Genomic DNA, 17,205 nt, shown 5'->3' with positions numbered 1-17,205 from the left:
TTTTATATGCACTTTATATCATATTATGGCATTTATTGGACTAACCTATTAACAAGATGCCACAGTGCCAGTTTCTGTTTATTATGTCTTTTTATTGCAGAAAAGGCCCAAAAACCAAAGTGCTCGGGAAAATCCAGAAAAATCACAGAAATTCTATTTCGCCGGAAGACTCACGGAGCCAGAAGGGCAAGCCAGGGGAGGCCCAGGGCCTCCACACCATAGGCCGGCGCGGCCAGAGGGGTGGCCGCCCCACCCTATGGGGTGGGCCCCTCGGGACTCTTCCGACTCCGCCTCTTCGCCTATATAATCTCTCGTGACCTAAAAACCCGACACCAATTGATGAAACTCTAGAAAGACTCCAGGGGAGCCGCCGCCATCGCGAAACTCCATTTCGGGGACAGAGTCTCTCGTTCCGCACGCCGCCGGGACGGGGAATTGCCCCCGGAGTCATCTCCATCGACACCACCGCCATCTTCATCGCCATCGCTGTCTCCCATGATGAGGAGGGAGTAGTTCTCCCCCGAGGCTGAGGGCTCTACCGTAGCTATGTGATTCATCTCTCGCTCCCATGGTGTGATCTTTATGTGATCATGAGCTTTGTATCACTATTAATCTATGTGCTACTCTAGTGATGTTATTAAAGTAGTCTATTCCTCCTCCATGATGTAATGTTGACAGTGTGTGCATCATGTAGTACTTGACGTAGGTTATGATTGTGATCTCTTGTAGATTATGAATTTAACTATTACTATGCACTCTAGAGGTTACTTTAATATGAACTCCGGATTCACTCCACGGTGTGACGGTGACAGTGTGCGCATCGTGTGTGATTCCTTTATGAAGTTGTGGAGCTTGTTTACTCCGGCTTGAGGGTGCTCTTGTAGCCCTACACAATGAATGGTGTTTGTTATCCAACAAGAGAGTGTGAGAAAGTAGCACAAGTGAAGAGAAGTTATTTATTTATGTGATCATTGTTGAGAGTGTCCACTAGTGAAAGTATGATCCCTAGGCCTTGTTTCCAAATATCGAATCACCGTTTATTTACTTGTTCTACCGCATGTTTACTTGCTGCCATATTTATTTCAGATTGTTATTACCACTCATATTCATCCATATCACTTGCATCTTACTATCTCTTCGCCGAACTAGTGCACCTATACATCTGACAAGTGTATTAGGTGTGTTGGGGACACAAGAGACTTCTTGTATCTTAATTGCAGGGTTGCTTGAGAGGGATATCTTTGACCTCTACCGTCCTGAGTTCGATAAACCTTGGGTGATTCACTTAAGGGAAACTTGCTGCTGTTCTACAAACCTCTGCTCTTGGAGGCCCAACACTGTCTACAGGAATAGAAGCGTGCGTATACATCAGCAAGTAAGATCACTAATGTGCTAGAGCTTTTTATTGAAACAACAAGAGTATAAAATGCACTTTTGAGAGGTGGTTGTTCATGTCAACGAGTAGTAAAAAGAGCTATTGTCATCTTCCATACTAAGCAAGTTTGAGAGCGGTTCCGAAATATTTGGGCGAAGCCTCTTTTCATTTATACTACTTATAAAATTGTGACACTCCTCCCAACCTTTACTTACACATACCATGGCTAACCGAATCCTCGGGTGCCGACCAAGCAACCACAAACCATGGAGGAGTGCCCTTTTCTTATAATTTTCCTATTTTCTTCCCCTATTGGAAGTTGTGGTCAAACCAACTCTTTTTTATATAATTTTTTATGTGACAAGCAAGATGAAGCTCACGAGTCTTTGAGTTACTTAACTAGTATGGAAGACGACAACCACAATTTTAATTTACTTCCTCATGAGCTAAAAACAATGTCACAAAACGAGGAACTCTTTGAATGTTTTAAAGGTAGCACACGAGCAAACTACTATGGAATGGCAATGAAATACCACATATAGGTAGATATGGTGGACACTTTAGCATATTTGGTTCTTGGTGGTTGGATGCATGAATAAAATACTCACACAAATGGAGGCTAGAAAAAGACCGGGTGCGACCAACTAAGAGAGCATAATGGCCATAATCATGCACAACGACAAAATATATTAATCAAAGCATAAAGTGATACACAAGTTGCAAATTAAATTATCATAGAGGCAAGAATTGACTGGAATGTAGTCATAACATGTTGCAAAACATGTGCCAAATCGACCCAAATAAAAACATTCGCAGGAGAATATATACCACAATATTATGATTTTCTATTGTATGCTAAAAACAATGCATGAAACCTTCAATGGCACACTAAACACTCTCAGTATTTGAGACTAATCATAATAAAAACATAATTAACAAGCTCATCATGAGAATAACATCTAGCAAGATATGCAAAAATAACTATGACACAAGTCTAAAAATGCTTCCATTTGCATCACATACACATAAAACTTTTTTCATGCTTCCAACGCCAACCAAATGAAACCAAACAACTCTCATATATGAAAAACAAGTAAATGTCCAGAGAGCTATTGAAACTCAAATAAATATAAAAGTGGAGCGTGTTTCTCTCCAACGCAAAATACATAACAGTGGAGCGTGTCTCACTCCAAAATAAACATGCAAAACAGCGGAGCGTGTCTCACTCCAAAGTAAATATGCAAAGCGGTAGAGCGTGTCTCACTCCAAAGTAAACATGAATGATGGGATCCAAATTTATTGAAAGTAAACACACAGCAAAAAGTAAAGACGCTCCAAGGATAATACATATCACATGAAGGAATAAAAATATAGCGTGTTGAAAAATGACCTGGTGCTTTTTCTTGATGAAGAGGGGATGCCTTGGGCATCCCCAAGCTTTGACACTTGTACTTCTTGGATATATCTTGGGGGTCCAGGGGACATCCCCAAGCTTGAGATCTTGTCCATGTTCATCTTATTGCATCATTCTTCTCTCCCTACACTTGAAAACTTCCTTCACACAAAACTCGGCACAATTAATTAGCAACATTAGTGCAAATAAAAATATATCAAACCAGCAAAACTTCAGTAATGGAACATATAAAACACTCATTTTAAAATATGCTACTGTAGCTACTTCTTCCCAAAGCTCTTTTTCACAAAAGAACTCAAAAAGACGAAGCATAAGACGCAAATGCAAAACATGGCAGAAATATGTCAAAACAGACCAGCAGGCAGAGATCGAAATTAAAGAAATAGTTCTGTTGCTCAAATAGAAAATGCTAAGCTAACGAAAGTTAGCTAACATACTGGGGCATAAGCACAAAAATTTGCAGCTCAAAATAACATTCTGGCGATTTTTAAGAATTTTTTTTCGTGACCAGCACAAAATCTGTTTCAAATTGCAAATACCCCAAACACTGCTTTCTTTCTATTAGAGGCTACCCTTGGCACAAAAATGAAATAAAAACGATAAGGAGAGGTTATTACAGTAGCAATAACTTCCAAGACTCAACAAAGCAAAAATAACAGAAATAAAACATGGGTTGTTGATGGCGTGTATTTCACACGTTCGTTGGGGAACCCCAAGAGGAAGGTATGATGCGCACAACAGCAAGTTTTCCGTCAGAAAGAAACCAAGGTTTATCGAACCAGGAGGAGCCAAGAAGCACGTTGAAGGTTGATGGCGGCGGGATGTAGTGCGGCGCAACACCGGGGATTCCGGCGCCAACGTGGAACCCGCACAACACAACCAAAGTACTTTGCCCCAATGAAACAGAGTGAGGTTGTCAATCTCACCGGCTTGCTGTAACAAAGGATTAACCGTATTGTGTGGAAGATGATTGTTTGCAGAGAAAACAAGTAAAGAACAAGTATTGCAAGCAGATTTGTATTTCAAGTATTAAAGAATGGACCGGGGTCCACAGCTCACTAGAGGTGTCTCTCCCATAAGATAAAAGCATGTTGGGTGAACAAATTACAGTCGGGCAATTGACAAATAGAGAGGGCATAACAATGCACATACATGTCATGAAAAGTACAAGTGAGATTTAATTGGGCATTACGACAAAGTACATAGACCGCCATCCAACCGCATCTATGCCTAAAAAGTCCACCTTCGAAGTTATCGTCCGAACCCCTTCCAGTATTAAGTTGCTAAGCAACAGTACAATTGCATTAAGTATGGTGCGTAATGTAATCAACAACTACATCCTCGGACATAGCGCCAATGTTTTATCCCTAGTGGCAACAAAGACAACACAACCTTAGAACTTTCGTCACTCGTCCCGTGTGTCAATGCGGGCATGAACCCACTATCGAGCATAAATACTCCCTCTTGGAGTTAAGAGCAAAAACTTGGCCGAGCCTCTACTAATAACGGAGAGCATGCAAGATCATAAACAACACATATGTAATAACTTGATAATTAACATAACATGGTATTCTCTATCCATCGGATCCCGACAAACACAACATAGAGTATTACAGATAGATGATCTTGATCATGTTAGGAAGCTCACAAGATCCAACAATGAAGCACAATGAGGAGAAGACAACCATCTAGCTACTCGCTATGGACCCATAGTCCAGGGGTGAACTACTCACTCATCACTCCGGAGGCGACCATGGCGGTGTAGAGTCCTCCGGGAGATGAATCCCCTCTCCGGCAGGGTGCCGGAGGAGATCTCCAGAATCCCCCGAGATGGGATTGGCGGCGGCGGCGTCTCTGGAAGGTTTTTCGTATCGTGGTTTTTTCGCATCAGGGGTTTCGCGACGAAGGCTTTAAGTAGGCGGAAGGGCAGAGTCGGAGGGCTGACGAGGGGCCCACACCATAGGGCGGCGCGGGCCCCTCCTTGGCCGCACCGCCTTGTGGTTTGGCCACCTCGTGGCCCCACTTCGTATGCTCTTCGGTCTTCTGGAAGGTTCGTGGCAAAACAGGACCCTGGGTCTTTGTTTCGTCCAATTCCGAGAATATTTCGTTACTAGGATTTCGAAACCAAAAACAGCTAGAAAACAAGAATCGGCACTTCGGCATCTTGTTAATAGGTTAGTTCCGTAAAATGCACGAATATGACATAAAGTGTGCATAAAACATGTAGGTATCATCAATAATATGGCATAGAACATAAGAAATTATCGATACGTCGGAGACGTATCAAGCATCCCCAAGCTTAGTTCTCGCTCGTCCCGAGCAGGTAAAACGATAACAAAGATAATTTCTGAAGTGACATGCCATCATAACCTTGATCATACTATTTGTAAACATATGTAGTGAATGCAGCGATCAAAACAATGGTAATGACATGAGTAAACAAGTGAATCATAAAGCAAAGACTTTTCATGAATAGTACTTCAAGACAAGCATCAATAAGTCTTGCATAAGAGTTAACTCATAAAGCAATAAATCAAAGTAAAGGTATTGAAGCAACACAAAGGAAGATTAAGTTTCAGCGGTTGCTTTCAACTTGTAACATGTATATCTCATGGATAATTGTCAACATAGAGTAATATAACAAGTGCAATATGCAAGTATGTAGGAATCAATGCACAGCTCACACAAGTGTTTGCTTCTTGAGGTGGAGAGAGATAGGTGAACTGACTCAACATAAAAGTAAAAAGAATGGTCCTTCAAAGAGGAAAGCATCGATTGCTATATTTGTGCTAGAGCTTTTATTTTGAAAACATGAAACAATTTTGTCAACGGTAGTAATAAAGCATATGAGTTATGAAAATTATATCTTACAAGTTGCAAGCCTCATGCATAGTATACTAATAGTGCCCGCACCTTGTCCTAATTAGCTTGGACTACCGGATCTTTGCAATGCACATGTTTTAACCAAGTGTCACAATGGGGTACCTCCATGCCACATGTACAAAGGTCTAAGGAGAAAGCTCGCATTTTGGATTTCTCGCTTTTGATTATTCTCAACTTAGACATCCATACCGGGACAACATGGACAACAGATAATGGACTCCTCTTTAATGCATAAGCATGTGGCAACAATTATTATTCTCATATGAGATTGAGGATATGTGTCCAAAACTGAAACTTCCACCATGATTCATGGCTTTAGTTAGCGGCCCAATGTTCTTCTCTAACAATATGCATGCTCCAACCACAAAGGTGGTAGATCTCTCTTACTTCAGACAAGACGGACATGCATAGCAACTCACATGATATTCAACAAAGAATAGTTGATGGCGTCCCCAGAAGCATGGTTATCGCACAACAAGCAACTTAATAAGAGATAAAGTGCATAAGTACATATTCAATACCACAATAGTTTTTAAGCTATTTGTCCCATGAGCTATATATTGCAAAGGTGAATGATGGAATTTTAAAGGTAGCACTCAAGAAATTTACTTTGGAATGGCGGATAAATACCATGTAGTAGGTAGGTATGGTGGACACAAATGGCATAGTGGTTGGCTCAAGTATTTTGGATGCATGAGAAGTATTCCCTCTCGATACAAGGTTTAGGCTAGCAAGGTTATTTGAAACAAACACAAGGATGAACGGTGCAGCAAAACTCACATAAAAGACATATTGTAATCATTATAAGACTCTACACCGTCTTCCTTGTTGTTCAAAACTCAATACTAGATGTTATCTAGACTCTAGAGAAACCAAATATGCAACCCAAATTAGCAAGCTCTAAGTGTTTCTTCATTAATGGGTGCAAAGTATATGATGCAAGAGCTTAAACATGAGCACAACAATTGCCAAGTATCAAATTATCCAAGACATTTTAGAATTACTACATGTAGCATTTTCCAATTCCAACCATATAACAATTTAACGAAGAAGAAAATTCGCCATGAATACTATGAGTAGAGCCTAAGGACATATTTGTCCATATGCTACAGCGGAGCGTGTCTCTCTCCCATAAAGTGAATGCTAGGATCCATTTTATTCAAACAAAACAAAAAACAAAAACAAACCGACGCTCCAAGCAAAGTGCATAAGATGTGACGGAATAAAAATATAGTTTCAGTGGAGGAACCTGATAATGTTGTCGATGAAGAAGGGGATGCCTTGGGCATCCCCAAGCTTAGATGCTTGAGTCTTCTTAAAATATGCAGGGGTGAACCACCGGGGCATCCCCAAGCTTAGAGCTTTCACTCTCCTTGATCATATTGCATCATACTCCTCTCTTGATCCTTGAAAACTTCCTCCACACCAAACTCGAAACAACTCATTAGAGGGTTAGTGCACAATAAAAATTAACATGTTCAGAGGTGACACAATCATTCTTAACACTTCTGGACATTGCATAAAGCTACTGGACATTAATGGATCAAAGAAATTCATCCAACATAGCAAAAGAGGCAATGCGAAATAAAAAGGCAGAATCTGTCAAAACAGAACAGTCCGTAAAGATGGATTTTATTAGGCCACCAGACTTGCTCAAATGAAAATGCTCAAATTGAATGAAAGTTGCGTACATATCTGAGGATCATGCACGTAAATTGGCTTAATTTTCTGAGCTACCTACAGGGAGGTAGACCCAGATTCGTGACAGCAAAGAAATCTGGAACTGCGCAGTAATCCAAATCTAGTACTTACTTTACTATCAAAGACTTTACTTGGCACAACAAACCATAAAACTAAGATAAGGAGAGGTTGCTACAGTAGTAAACAACTTCCAAGACTCAAATATAAAACAAAAATACTGTAGTAAAAACATGGGTTGTCTCCCATAAGCGCTTTTCTTTAACGCCTTTCAGCTAGGCGCAGAAAGTGTAACTCAAGTGTTATCAAAAGATGGAGCATTGATATCATAAGCTCCCCCATTTGCAGTGGTACTAGGGGCTTTGTCAATTTTAGGCCTATTATAATATTTCTTTTAGGCACTTTAGAGGTATACATAAACTTTTGCTCCTTTCCCACATAAGCTTTCTCTCTAAACTGTAAAGATGAAAAGGTTGAACCCAAGGTTCCCATAGCTTTTTCAAGTTCGCCAATCCTATTAATTTGATTATCATGGTCAACACAAGTTCCTAGGACACTAATTCTTTCATCAATTCCTCCTAAGGATTTATCAAGTTTATCAGTTTTAACAAGTAACATCTCCAACTTAGTTTCAACACTAAATTTTTTCTCTAAGGTTTCCAATTTTTTCATAACATCCTCAAGGGAGGTTTCAATTTTAATTTCATTAACAGGTGGTGTTCCAAATAAACTCTCAATAATGCAACTATCTTCTAAAGCGGGAGCACCTAGGAAGTTTCCTCCCGCGAGAGAATCAAGAACATATCTATTCCAGCTAGAGATACCAACATAAAAATTCCTGAGTAGGATAGTGGTGGAGTGTTTCTTAGTGCACCTATTATGGGCATCACTAATTCTATACCAAGCATATTTTAAACATTCTCCTCCTTGTTGCTTAAATGAACGAACTTCAACTTCAGGATTACTCATTTTAGCAGTAGTAAATAAAGCAAACTAGATAAAGTAAATGCAAGTATACTAATTTTTTTGTGTTTTTGATATAGCAAACAAGACAAAAAATAAAGTAAAACTAGCAACTAATTTTTTTGTGTTTTGATATAATGCAGCAAACAAAGTAGTAAATAAAATAAAGCAAGACAAAAACAAAGTAAAGAGATTGAGAAGTGGAGACTCCCCTTGCAGCAGTGTCTTGATCTCCCAGCAACGGCGCCAGAAAAAGAGCTGTTGACGTGGGAGTTTGAAAATCTTTGTGGTGTAACTTTTCTTCGTTCCCCGGCAACGGCGCCAGAAAAAGAGCTTGATGGCGTGTATTTCACACGTTCGTTGGGGAACCCCAAGAGGAAGGTATGATGCGCACGGCAGCAAGTTTTCCCTCGAAAAGAAACCAAGGTTTATCGAACCAGGAGGAGCCAAGAAGCACGTTGAAGGTTGATGGCGGCGGGATGTAGTGCGGCGCAACACCAGGGATTCCGGCGCCAACGTGGAACCCGCACAACACAACCAAAGTACTTTGCCCCAACGAAACAGTGGAGGTTGTCAATCTCACCGGCTTGCCGTAACAAAGGATTAACCGTATTGTGTGGAAGATGATTGTTTGCAGAGAAAACAAGAAAGAACAAGTATTGCAGCAGATTTGTATTTCAGTATTAAAGAATGGACCGGGGTCCACAGCTCACTAGAGGTGTCTCTCCCATAAGATAAAAGCATGTTGGGTGAACAAATTACAGTCGGGCAATTGACAAATAGAGAGGGCATAACAATGCACATACATGTCATGAAAAGTACAATGAGATTTAATTGGGCATTACGACAAAGTACATAGACCGCCATCCAACCGCATCTATGCCTAAAAAGTCCACCTTCGGGTTATCGTCCGAACCCCTTCCAGTATTAAGTTGCTAAGCAACATGACAATTGCATTAAGTATGGTGCGTAATGTAATCAACAACTACATCCTCGGACATAGCGCCAATGTTTTATCCCTAGTGGCAACAAGCACAACACAACCTTAGAACTTTCTCGTCATCGTCCCGGTGTCAATGCGGCATGAACCCACTATCGAGCATAAATACTCCCTCTTGGAGTTAAGAGCAAAAACTTGGTCGAGCCTCTACTAATAACGGAGAGCATGCAAGATCATAAACAACACATATGTAATAACTTGATAATTAACATAACATGGTATTCTCTATCCATCGGATCCCGACAAACACAACATAGAGTATTACAGATAGATGATCTTGATCATGTTAGGCAGCTCACAAGATACAACAATGAAGCACAATGAGGAGAAGACAACCATCTAGCTACTGCTATGGACCCATAGTCCAGGGGCGAACTACTCACTCATCACTCCGGAGGCGACCATGGCGGTGTAGAGTCCTCCGGGAGATGAATCCCCTCTCGGCAGGGTGCCGGAGGAGATCTCCGAATCCCCCGAGATGGGATTGGCGGCGGCGGCGTCTCTGGAAGGTTTTCCGTATCGTGGTTTTTTCGCATCAGGGGTTTCGCGACGAAGGCTTTAAGTAGGCGGAAGGGCGGAGTCGGAGGGCTGACGAGGGGCCCACACCATAGGGCGGCGCGGGCCCCTCCTTGGCCGCGCCGCCTTGTGGTTTGGCCACCTCGTGGCCCCACTTCGTATGCTCTTCGGTCTTCTGGAAGGTTCGTGGCAAAATAGGACCCTGGGTCTTTGTTTCGTCCAATTCCGAGAATATTTCGTTACTAGGATTTCGAAACCAAAAACAGCAGTAAAATGAAGAATCGGCACTTCGGCATCTTGTTAATAGGTTAGTTCCAGAAAATGCACGAATATGACATAAAGTGTGCATAAAACATGTAGGTATCATCAATAATATGGCATAGAACATAAGAAATTATCGATACGTCGGAGACGTATCAGTTGTCTCCCATAAGCGCTTTTCTTTAACGCGTTTGAGCTAGGCGCGGAAAGAGTGCAAATAAAGTATTGTCAAGAGGTGGCTCATCAACACCATAAGTTATCCTATAAATAGAGTCATAAGGTGACTTCTTTATTTTTCTAGGGAAGTGTTACATACCTCTTTTGAGTGGAAATTGATAACGAATTATTCCATCTCTCATATCAATGATAGCACCTGCAGTTCTAAGAAACGGTCTTCCCAAAATAATAGGGCATGCATCATTGCATTCAATATCCAAAACAACAAAATCAACTGGGACATAATTATTATTCACTTGTATAAGAACATTATCAACTCTCCCCAAAGTTTCTTTGCAGCAACATCAACAAGAAGAACATCAAAATAACATTTTTCGAACGGTGGCAAGTCAAGCATATCATAAACTCTTTTAGGCATAATAGAAATACTTGCACCAAGATCACATAAAGCATTACAATCAAATTCTTCTACTCTCATCTTAATAATAGGTTCCCAACCATCTTCTAACTTTTTAGGAATTGAAGCCTCATGTTTCAACTTCTCTTCCCTCATTTTCATAATAGCACTAGCAATATGCTTTGTAAGAGCAACATTTTGTTCACTAGCATTGGGAGTTTCAGCGAGCTTTTGCAAGAAATTTTTAACTTCAGTAATGGTACAACTTTCAAAATCAAAATAATTGCTATCAAAAATAAAAGGACAATTATCTCCCACACCTCTAAAAATTTCAGCACGCTTGTCGGGAACAATTTTAATGGGTTTATACACTTTTCTATGTGGAGTGGGGACTTTTCCTACATTTTCGATTTTGCTAGTAGTAGTAGTAGGAGGTTTGCTAGCATTCAAAGTTTCAGTATTACTATTGGTGGTGATTGTGTAAACCTTGGCTAAATTATTTTCTCTAGCCATCTCATCTTCTTTTTCCCACCTAGCATGCAATTCAGCTAATAACCTCATATTGTCATCAATTCTAACTTGAATAGCATTTGCTTGAGCAAAAGTTTTATTCTCGGTATTATCATGACGAACAACCTTTAATTTAAGAAGATCAACATCAAGAGCAAGGCTATCCACTTTAGAAATAAGAGCATCTATTTTGCTAAACTTTTCGTCCACAGATTTATTAAAAGCAGTTTGTTTACTAATAAAATCTTTGAGCATACCCTCAAGTTCAGAGGGAGCACTCCTATTGATGTTATAAGAATTACCATAAGAGTTACTAAAACCACTTTCATTGTTGTGAGGATACGGTCTATAATTATTGCTACCAAAATTATTCCTATAGGCATTATTATTAAAATTGTTGCTCTTAATAAAATTCACATCTACATTTTATTCTTGAGCAACCAAAGAGGCCAAAGGAACATTGTTTGGATCCATAGGAGCATTATTATTTGCAAGCATAGACATAATAGCATCAATCTTATCACTCAAAGTAGAAGTTTCCTCAACAGAATTTACCTTTTTACCTCGTGGAGCTCTCTCGGTATGCCACTCCGAATAATTTACCATCATATTATCTAGAAGTTTTGTAGCCGCCCCAAGGGTCATAGACATAAAAGTGCCTCCAGCGGCTGAATCCAATAAGTTCCTTGAAGAAAAATTTAGTCCTGCGTAGAAGGTTTGAATAATAATCCAAGTAGTCAGTCCATGAGTGGGACAATTTTTAACCAAAGATTTCATTCTTTCCCAAGCTTGGGAAACATGCTTAGTATCAAATTGTCTAAACTCCATAATATCACTTCTCAAAGATATAATTTTAGCAGGAGGATAATATTTTCCAATAAAATCATCTTTGCATTTAACCCAAGAATCAATACTATTTCTAGGCAAAGATAGCAACCACTCCTTAGCTCTACCTCTTAATGAGAAAGGAAACAATTTCAACTTAATAATATCACCATCTACATCCTTATATTTTTGCATCTCACATAGCTCAACAAAATTGTTGAGGTGAGAAGCAGCAACATTAGTACTAACACCAGAAAATTGCTCTTTCATAACAAGGTTCAACAAGGCATGCTTAATCTCATAAAAAGATGCTTCAGGAGCAGGTGGAGCAATGGGTGTGCAAATAAAATCATTGTTGTTGGTGCTAGTAAAATCACACAACTTAGTATTCTCAGGAGTATCCATTTAATAAAAATAATGCAAGCAACAGAAATAAAAGCTATACTATTTTTTTTGGATTATCGATACAAAATGCAAACAAGATAAAAATAAAATATGCAAGCAAAACAATAACAAAGTAAAAGAGTTGAGAGTGAGAGAGTCCCCTCGCAGAAGAGATGCTTTTCTCCCCGGCAACGGCGCCAGAAAAAGTCTTGCTGGGCGCAGAGTTGATGAAGGAGAATTTATGCGCAACGTTGAGTGGAACCCCAAGAGGAAGGTATGACGAGCACAGCAAGAAGTTTTCCCTCAGTAAGAAACCAATGTTTATCGACCAGTAGGAGAAAAAAGTTCTCTCCCGATGTGTTGCGAACCAACTCGTGCAGGGCGCACTGCCGGCGTCAGCAGCAACGTGGAGACCTGCACACAAACAACCAAGTACTTTGTCCCCAACTTTCAGCGAGGTTGTCAAGCTCACTGGTTTTGCTGAAAACAAAGGATTAAACGAACCGTGTGGAAGAAGAATTGTTTGCAGAGAACATAACAGAAAAATGATGTAGAAGATTGCAATTAAAAGAAGAAAGACCGGGGTCCATAGTTCACTAGAGACGCCTCCCCAATAAAATAAATATGTTGGGTAAACAAATTACATATGGGCAATTGACAAACAGAGATTCTACGCTAATGGTTGGTGCAAAATACATGCTATGAAAGTATGCGGGCATTACAACAATATACATAGACCGTAATCCAACTGCATCTATGACTAATAATCCACCTTCAGGATTGCATCCGCGACACTCTCCAGTATTAAGTTGCAAGCAACGGACTATCGCTTTAAGCAATGTGTGTAAAGTAAATGATGAAACTACCCTTGAATAGAACACCGCTGTTTTCTCCCTAGTAGCAACAACACATCTACAACCGTAGAGAACAAGGTCACTTCCCATGGTTAAATAGAGGCATGAACCCACTATCGAGCATAAATACTCCCTCTTGGAGTCGCTAGCATCTACTTGGCCATAGCATCTACTAGAAACGGAGAGCATGCAAGATCATAATAACATAATACATAATCTCAACCAAAGCAATCTCTCTATACATCAGATCCACATCAAACCAACATGTAGCAATTACAAATAGATGATCTTGATCATGTTAGGCAGCTCAGAAGATCTATAGATGAATCACAACAAGGAGAGGACAACCATCTAGCTACTGCTATGGACCCATGGTCCCGTGTAGGACTACTCACGCATCACCTCGGATGAAGACATGGCGATGTAGAGGCCTCCGGCGGTGATTTCCCTCTCTGGCAGGGTGCCGGGATGGACTGTAGAACCCTCCCGAACTAGGGTTTCGGTTGACGGCGGCGTCGGAACTTTTCATGGATGGAGGCTCCCATCCCTAGGGTTTTCCCGATACGAGGAATAAATAGGCGGAATGGCGGAGCAAACGAGGCGACGATGCGCCAGTACATGGGCCAGACGCGACCAGGGGTGGGGTCGCGCCTGCCCTATTGTTGCGGTCAGAAACCCACCGGCGAGCAACGACGGGCAACACACTAGAGCCGGGAGGCTCCCAGGACTGCGGCTGGCCCTGGTCCCTCGAGCGACGGCCCGCAAAGCCTCGGCACGCACGTCCGATGCCGGTGCAAGGGCGTGCCACCTGACCTATACCCGGTCAAGAAGGTGATGGATTTGCTTCGCTTAGTTTCCCGCATGGCATACACGTAAACATTAAATACGAGCCTCGATCGGTTCTCAGGTTGTCCTGTGAATCGGCTCAAGGAGCCGATACACCCATGATTCGTATGAGGTCTACGATCACATGGTGGTCCTGCTTGATCAATATAAAGCTAAAACGACCTACGACGATTTAGGGTCTTCACCACATAATCGAAACATCCTACGCGTGATTGAGCCTGGCAGCCACGCACGGTGATAATAAACCAACCCTAGACAAGGCCTAAAAACCAACATGAAGTTGATCCCCGGAACATCTTATCTAGGGCTAGCAAACTACACCCTACGCGCTACTGGATCCTTCAACCCGTTTGCAAGGCCTAACTATGCATATATTAAACTAATCCTTGAAGAACAAGGAGCAATCATAACAGATCGGATCTACTAAACAATGATCAAGCGAGGTGCCGCCCTTACACCTAAGATAGGTGTAAGGGCGGCTAGACGTCTAAGGGTTGCATGGACAAAAGCATATGACACGATGAAACAATGCTAACCCTAACACATCTATGATAACTACGCTGCTCGCCATCAACAAGGCTTCAAAGACGAGCAACGCATGAACAACGAATAAACGTATATCGCCTAGATCGCAATATGCGATCTAGGCAGCATGATGCTTACCCGGAAGAAACCCTCGAAACAAGGGGTTGGCGATGCGCCTAGATTGGTTTGTGATGAACGTGATTGTTGTCTTTCTCAATAACCCTAGATACATATTTATAGTCCGTAGACTTTCTAACGTGGGAATAATCCCAACCGTGCACAAGCCAAATTCTATCTAACCGACACGTATCCTACTATATTTACGTATACACGGGCAAACTAGCCCAAACTTTGTATACAAGGCCGATTCATGTATATCTTCCGCGTATATTCTTCAAGCCCATCTTAATCGCGGCACACCTCTCGATCCGGTCAAATTCCGGTGATAACACATGCCCCCCGGTTTTGGAAATGATAATTCCAAAATCACTCGCTTTTTCTTCGTCGGGTCATGTCGTGGCAGAGCAGTAACCGTCGCAGCACCCATCATCATGATGCCTTGCCTTCTCAACTTCTCCGCGTGACCCGGCAATTTTTTTTTCTTTGGGCACCACTTCCTCGAAACCGCCGTGGCATTGAATCTCCACTATATCCCCTTTTATTTAACCGCTCCAAACAGCTTCGCCACTTCATCCCCTTGCTCCGTTCTCGGCCATCGGCACCAAGAAACCCCAATCTCGCAGCAATGTCTTCCTCCTCTTCCTCCTCCGCCTCGTCGGATCTCTCCTCCCAGTCCTTCTCCTCCTCCTCCTCCTCCTCCCGCGAACCCACGCCGGAGTGGGATCCGATGGCGGCTCGATGGCGGCGCACGACGAGCGCGCCCCGCAGGAGTGGGACCAGGAGGACCACGCCTCCTCCGTCCGGTCCGAGGACGACAAGTCCTTGACCAGCGGAGATGAAGACCTCCGAGTTCCTCGCTGATGGGGAACTGGAATCGGAGAGCGAGGACGACTCGTTCTCCTGGGACGATTACACCTCCTCCGAGGAAGAGGAGGAGGAAGACGACGACGACGACTCCCTCGAGGGTTACCCGCCGGCGAAGCGCCTCCGCGCCTGGTGGGACGACGACGACAGCGACGATGACGAGGAGGACGAAGCTCCCGTAGAGGGCTACGGGAGCAGCGACGAGGAGCCCGCCGGCAGCAGCACCGACGAGAGCTCCGATGACGACGACGAGGGCAGCGACGGCCCGTAGACTAGGATCTACTAGTATAGGCCTAGTAGTAGTAGCAGATTGGTCAATAGACCTTTCTTTTGTTCTTCCTCCCTTGAGCAATCGGCTCTTTCTTTGTAAGAAATCCTATTATTAATGAAGAAAATATTCCCCTATTGATTTGCTTTCTTGTCAATTTTGTCGATTGTCAAACGAAGTCGCTGCACAAAGAGCCGATGGCAGGGCATCGGCCTGCACTATAAACACGATTTGAGGCCAAACAGTTGCCTATTCACACGGTCAAACAGATCCAGTTCATGTCCAAACCATCCTCCAACCTCAAACGCGCAGATTCAACTCCTCAACAAATCCACTGGGAGATTCATCTCAGATATCATGATCTCTGGTCTGAAACCGATCTGTTAACCTGCTCAATTGAGCTTGTTACTCTAGAGTCGATGGCAATGTATCGGCTTTTATTATTCTGAAGTCGATGTCCGTGCATCGGCTGTACTAGTATACTGTTGTCTTCGCATATTTTCTCAAGTCGATGTCTGTGCATCGGCTGTGACTTGCATGTACATTTTTTTTACTGGCCGATTTAAAATCGGCCCCCATATCTCGCTGCCCATCATCCCACATGCTTGGGAAATACTTCTTGAGATGCTGGCCATTGACGGCCACTAGGAATTTTACACCATCCAACTGTTCGAGCATGTATGCATTGCCCTTCAAAACCTGGACGACTTTGTAAGGACCGTGCCAATTAGGAGACCATTTGCCATATGCTTTATCCTTGGTCCCTAGTGGCAACACGGCTTCCCATACTAGATCACCAACTTGAAACTCCTTTGGTCTCACCTTCTTATTGTATGCACGAGCTACCCCGGCTTTGTTCTCTTTAATCTTCTCCAACGACCAAAGTCTAAGTTCCGTTGCATCCTCAATAGTGTCACTCATCGTGGTCTGCATATTCTTCAGCTGTCGAGTCATTCCGAAACGTGACACGTCTCGATCCAGCCGTAATTTCCCAAGGTAATACGGCTTCCTGCCCATAGACAAGCCGGTATGGTGAAGTCTTTATAGCTCCATGGCATGACATGCGATAGGCCCACAAAGCTTCGACAATGTCTCATGCCACACCCTAGGGTTCTCGTCAATCTTCCTCTTAATCAGCTTGATCGGGCTTTGATTGGACGCTTCAGCTTGCCCGTTGGCTTGAGCATAGTATGGAGATGATCGGATCAGCTTAATCCCCATGTCATCGCGGAACTTTCCGAATTCTTTAGAAATAAAGACCGAACCTCCATCGGTCGTGATGGTTTGGGGAATCCCGAACCTATGAATGACGTGTTCTTTGACAA

The sequence above is a fragment of the Lolium rigidum genome, chromosome 7 (genome assembly GCF_022539505.1).
Source record: "Lolium rigidum isolate FL_2022 chromosome 7, APGP_CSIRO_Lrig_0.1, whole genome shotgun sequence".
Classification (NCBI taxonomy): domain Eukaryota; kingdom Viridiplantae; phylum Streptophyta; class Magnoliopsida; order Poales; family Poaceae; genus Lolium; species Lolium rigidum.
Note: the sequence above shows the minus strand (reverse complement) of the source record.